Here is a 7109-nt window from a genome sequence, read left to right as displayed (position 1 = left end):
AGCAAAGCTAGGGCATGGCAACAAAATTGTAAAGCAAGGGCACAACATGGAAATGAAATTATAGAGCAAGGGCATGGCATGGAAAAAAAAGTATAGAGAAAGAGCATGGCACTAAAATTGCAGAACAAGGGCACTACAACAAAACACAAAGATCACAAGGGCATGGCAACCAAATCATAGAGCAAGGGCATGACAATGAAATGTAGAGATATATCACAAGAAAGAAATGCACCAAGAACATATGCTTAATCACGAGGCTCATTCCCTTGTAGAAGTCATAATCGAGTTAAATATATGTATATATGTATATGTCAACCCAGCTAATCAACAACTAGACCTATTTAACTAGTTATGGCTTGTTTCTTTCTAAAAATATTACTATGATATGTTTTTGTAAAATTTCTTGTGAACTCGACCCATTTTTCATGGTCTACATTATTTTTATGTAGGATCTTAAGGTAATTCACTTAGCACAGGTTGAGTGAGTTTTATTATTTTATTATTTGGATTCTAGAAATTGTATGCAGCTAGATCATATATGTAATAAGCACCTCAAAAAATATCTCTTTCAATATATAAAGAGATACATATTTAGAAGGAAATATAAAGGCATACATGTTTACAAGGAAAATAGAAAAAAACATTTACATACATACCCCTTCTCACCCTTAAAGAAAATCATAGAGCTAGGGCATGTAGATCACAAGGGCACATCACAACAATGAAATTGTAGAGCAAGGGCATGGCATGACAATGAAATTTTAGAGGAAGGGCATAACACAACAACGAAATTGTAGAGCAAGGGCACAACAATAAAATGTAGAGATCATGAGGGTACAACAACCAAATGCACTAATCACAAGGGCTTTGACAATGTTCATAGATCTCCACCTCTTTCACGTGCAGGTCTCTCCAAAATCAAAACAATGGAAAATTATTGTCATGATTCTTTTTTTGCTTTATGCTCACAAGGGCATCACAATTATGATGTTGACATTAGTAGTGCGATGGTTTTGAGGATAATTGCAAAAAAAAATGTGAAAATGACCACAGATTACACTACCTTCACAAATTGTCATCACAATTTGACCCCAAATGTTGCAGTGACTCCTAAGGAATAAGGATCATTCTAGAGATAATCCCATGACTCATGATACATCTCATCATCTCTTTTATGGATGGTACCTACGTGTTCCATCTGGGCTCCAAAGGATTAAGCTTCATTATGGAGATAATCCTAAACTTCCTTTCAATCACTATTTAATGGATAAGTATCTAGGAGTTCTACGTAGACTCCTAAGGATTAAGCCTCATTCTAAGGATAATTCTATGAATTTTGATTGATCTTGTCATCTTTTCAATGCATAGGTATCTAGATGTTCTATCTAGAATCTTGAGGATTGAGCCTTGTTCCGAGGACAACCATATGAATCATGACAATCTTTGTTCTCTCATACCAATATCTAGGTGTTCTTTCTAGACTCTAGAAGGTTAAGCTTCATTTTGGAGATAATCCTAAAAATATCATCAGTTGGTCTTTATGTCATCAATCTCAGAGCCAATTTGAGTTCTAGTTTTATGCTTCATACTTTTGATTATTCTTTGAATCAATGTGTTGCTCACATATTAATTCAAATTGGGTAAAATGTAACACCCCAAAATTGGCACCCTACCATTCTGAACCAATTTTGGTGCATTATTCTCACAACATCAATTTCTTGATCGACAAAGTCCTATTTTACTAGGCATTTTTGACCAATTGGCTCTACTCAATCTAAGTATCAAATTGCAAAGAAATCCTAAAATTATAATAATCACATATCTAATTGAATTCCTAAAAATTGACTTAAACTAGCTAAGTAAACCTCTAATTGAATAAATTTAATTATAAGTCCTAGCACTTTAATTAAATAAATTCCCCGACTTTAGCTAATACACATGAAAAAAGGAATTAAATATATTTGATTTATTGTTGAAATTTAATTATTCAATTAATTAGAATATTCAATTATGAGGTCATATTTAATTTATTAAATCAAATATTATTTTCAAATATTCTCTCTTGATCTAAATTGGAAATTGTGAGTCAACTAAAATTAGAAAAGGAAATTAAAAAAGCTAAATTATTCACTCTAAAAGCAATCAGTTAACTCCTCCAATTATCAAAACTCTCAAATTGAACTCAATTCTCCTCTAATCTAAATTGTTCATCTAATTCAATCTCAACCATCAATTGGTTCTAGGATTCAATAAAAGAGACCTTCTGCCTCTCATTTTAGAGGAAACAATTGTTCAGTATCAAAACTCTATTGGTATGAGAGCTCACCATTTTTTGCATTCAAATATTTCTCACATTTTGATTATTTCATATTCAAAATTAGATTACAATGCATACATCTAGTTTAGCTTTTTTTACTTTTTCTTAGATTAATTTTCATAATCACATAGATTAATTCGTCTACATTGCATAGAAAATCTCAAAAATATAGTATTATCTTGCATACATCTTAGCTTAAATCCTTAATTCATAGACTGGTCTGGTTACTAGACTCTCGATTCTAAGAGAAAAAATTAAAACCATTGTTGGAATTCTTTAGAGTAACTAAGAGTGGGGTTGAATTGGTTATCCAAGGTTCAGATGTACAAATAAAAAATTTCATAGCTTAGTGAACCCATATCCTTAAAACATATTCATCATGCATGCATCCATCTAATCATACAACCACTTAAACTTTTAGGTTATTGTCAAATCAACTTTGCAAAAATGTAAGCATGAAACATAAAAGATTCAATAACACATTTGACACAATGATTTTACATGGAAACCCAATTTGGGAAAAACCACCAGTAACATGCTACTCATTCTCACTCTTCTAAAGTGATGCCCTGTAAAAGGCCAACCCTATTAAAGATTACAATGCACATTATTAAATGTGACCTAGTTAGAGGATTTCAATCACCCTATTAGGAGTGAGTCTTGTTCGAGGACTTTAGATCATTCACTTGTAATGTCACCTAGTTGAAGGATATACAAATGACTGTTAGGTCAACCTTAATCCAAAGGATTTACCCTAGACTAGTACAATGATTAGAAAGTAACAATAAGGCTTGATCTGATAACAACTTACAACACACTTTCAGATTACAAATCTTTGTTTCAATCCTCCATTCTACTTGATTTTCACACACTTCAGCTTTGATAGCTTGTCCACCCTTCAAGAATACATACCCTTAAGCCTTCTTGCTTTGCTTGCAAATAGTAGTCTCTTCTCTTTGGTCACTAAATGAAGCAATACCTTAGACTCCTTGTCTTCCTCAGGTTCTTGCACATGACAACCTTTGCTTTTGACCAATCATCTCTATAATAGAAAAATTTAGATCTTTTGTCCTTCATCCTCTATCATCCATTTTAGGGTTAGGTAGGATTAAGTAGGATTCAATGAATCTAACCATCTTTTCATTTCATTCCCTTCTAGAAACTTCTCCTTTAATCCTCTTTGAATTTGCCTCAAAATGGTTCATCTTGAATTATGTACGACCAGTTCATCAAGCTTATCTTTTACATGGTTCACATAACCCAATAAATCAAACATGTTGGCTTACATTCATCAAATTCATGATCTTTATCATAATGTTGACACTCAGCATTAATTTGCTTTTGATGCTCAGCACATACTATATTGCTCAGCATTCACTATCAAATCACTTGACATGAACTAAAGTTTATTGGTGCTCGGCATCAACTAAACTTTACTCATCTAACATTGTATCACTTGGCATACATTAAAATTTGACTTTTCTCATCCTACACTAACTTTTCTTGGCACCTACTATGTAGATTATTAAGCTTGGTAGACACAATTTATTTTACTTGTTCTTCTAAACTTGATTAGTGTATCCATCCTTTTCAACCTTAAGTAGATAATCAATGCAATATAATATCATAGTCTTAACTAATCATTGTACTCCTTTTCCATATCATAACTCAACCTTTCCTCTAGGTGCTATTCTTACCTCATTTGATCAAATTTTCTTCATCAATCAAATAAATGATAGTACTCAAATCATCTAAGCAATTGTCTTCCCATCAAGTGGCAAGTTTGACATCAGTGATAAAACATTGATTGAAACATATTCTCATACTTCTATCAATTTGTTTTCAACAATCTCTCTCTTTGACATTAATGGCAAACCAAATATAATCAGTACAACCAATAATAATACCAAAAATAAAATATTTCATTATATTGAAATCTATCCCTCTATTAGCAACTTTCATCTTTTGAATAGGTTACAAAATTTTATTCTGAACAATAGACAATCAACTCATCTAGATGACTCCCTTTTGATCACTTCTTATATCTCCCTCTAAGTAGATATTTCATGTTTCTCCTATCTATATCTTCTATAATCTCCCTCTCTGGATTGTTGGATTTCTCTCTCTCTTTGTTTGTCTTTCTCCCTCTTTGACAACAATGCCAAAGACTTATCATCTTAATATGTAGATTTGAACATTTTTAGTTTCTCCCTCTGTCACCTAGCTTTTGATTGCTTTCAAATTTTTTATTACTTTAGGTAGCTCCTAAAGTAAGATCCATTACATCAATGTGTAACATATGTCAATCATCTTGTTTGATGTAGGGCACTTCTCATGCTTCTTAAATAGCCTTTGATAGGGGTATCACCCCTAGTTTACCTCTTAGATACTCATGAGAATCCCTAGGTAATGCTTTTGTGAAGATATCAGCTATTTTTTCTTTTGTGTTAACATATTCCATCTTCACCTATTTATCTTGAACTAAGTCTCTCAAGTAAAGATACTTGATTGCAATGTGCCTAGTCTTTGTATGCATCATAGGATTCTTTGATATATTTATAGCACTTGTATTATCACAATAAAGCATCATAGGTTCAATGATTTCCTCCTTCATACCTTTGAGTAGTTGTTTGATCCATACAATGCTTGTATAATTTAATGCAGCAGCAACATATTTAGCTTTAGTAATAGATTGAGATATGTAGTTTTCTTTCTTGCTAGTCCATGTAACCAGCCTTTTTCCTAAGAAAAATATTCCTCCACTAGTGCTCTTTCTATCATCAACATTTCCAGCCCAATCAACATCAATGTAGGCTCTTGATTCAATTTTTTTATTTTTCTTATAGTATAGAGCATAATCTTCTATGCCTTTCAAATATTGCATTATTCTCTTAACAACAATCAAAGAATCTTGAAACCATCCCAATAGATAATGCAATATCAGGTTTGGTATGTACTATATACATAGTGTAATTTTCCTATCATAGACCTATATAATGTTTGATTCACCTCAACTAAATCATCATTCTTTGACAAATTATGTCTTCTCACCGTAGGTGTGCTTACTGACTTGGAATATTTCAATCTAAATGTTTTTAGTATCTTCTTTACATACTTAGACTAAGTGATGTATATACCATATTTCATCTTATGTACATACAAACCCACAAAGAACTTGATCTCTCCAAACATAGAAATTTCAAATTCTTTTTTTTATTTCATTTACAAAAGCTTTGCATTAAGTATCTTAACCTCCAAATATGATATCATCAACAAAAATTTCAGATAGTAAAATACCTTTTCCTTTCTCTGTCTTCGAGTGCAATTTTTTTTTATCATTAATCCTCTCAAATCCAATCTTCACAAGATAATTATGAATCATTTCATACCATGCTCTTGATAAATCATTGTGTAGTATACATACCATGTTTTTGTTGTTAGCATCAAAAAATCCTTCTAGCTATTCTATATTAACCTCTTCTTCCAATATACCATTCATAAATATAGATATAACATCCATTTGATAAACTTTGAAACATTTGTATGCAAAGTAAGCAAGCAAAGTTCTTACTCCTTCCAATGTTGCCATAGGAGTGAATGTTTCACCATAGTCTATCCCTTCATCTTGTGCATATCCTTTACAAACTAATGTTTCCTTGTTCCTTGTGACTTCACCATTTTCATCTAACTTGTTCCTATACACTCACTTGGTACCAATCACATTTTTATCTTCTAGTCAAGGAACTAGAGTCCATGTCTTATTTTTCTCAATTTGTTCAATCTCTTTTTTCATGGCTTTACTTCGATCCACATCTTCTAAGGCATATTTTACTATTTTACATTCATGCATGCTAAGAAAATATGTATCATTTCTCAACTTTTCCCTTGTCATTGATCTTGCATCTTTATCTCCAATGATTTGTGTTGCAGGGTGATGTCTTTTGACATACATTAATTTTCTTCATTTGGTCTCTCAAGTTTTGAATCACTATGTGCATCTCTATCAAGTAGTTCAATATGTCTTTCATGTACATTAATCTTAGAATTAGAATGTGCCTCAACTTCATTTTGTAACTCAGCTTCTAAATGCAACTTGGTTCCTAAATGCAACTCAACATTCATAGTATGTGACTTAGTAGTCATTGAAACTTATTATTGATTTGCAACTTGATTTATAGCATCTTCATCAACAGGCATACCTTCATAAAAATATATAAATGATTTGTATTCCTTTGCGTCCTTCATAGGTTCAACCTTATGTATTTTTGTATATTCATCAAATTTCACATTTGCACTTTCCACAACTTTTTTAGTGTTAGTATTTAAATACTTATAAGCTTTACTTCTTATGAAATAGCCCAAAAATATACCTTCTTCACTTTTTGCATCTAATTTACCATTCCTGAAATCCTTGATAATATAATACTTGCTTCCAAATACCTTGAAATATTTTACATTGGGTGAGTATCCATACCATAGTTCAAAAGGTGTTGAAAGAGTCTTTCTTGACTTGAACAAAATTCATGGTATAGGTAGTTGTACTTATAGCTTCTCTCTGGTATTTCAAAGCAATTTTTTCTCCATCATGAGTGTCCTAGCACAATCCATTACAAATTTTTTTCTCCTTTCATAAAATCCATTTTGTGGAGGGGTCTCAGGGGTAGATGTCTATCTTTTGATTCTTTTATCATTACAAAACATCTCAAACTCATTTGATGTAAATTATCCTCCTTTGTTAGATCTCAAACATTTCACACTTTTACTTGTTTCTTTCTCAATTCTTGCTAAGTAC

This window comes from Cupressus sempervirens, chromosome 4 (assembly GCF_028749045.1).
Source record: "Cupressus sempervirens isolate cs-2001-9-10 chromosome 4, ASM2874904v1, whole genome shotgun sequence".
Taxonomy (NCBI): Eukaryota; Viridiplantae; Streptophyta; class Pinopsida; order Cupressales; family Cupressaceae; genus Cupressus; species Cupressus sempervirens.
The sequence above is the reverse complement of the archived record's forward strand: the minus strand, read 5'-3'. Positions refer to the sequence as shown.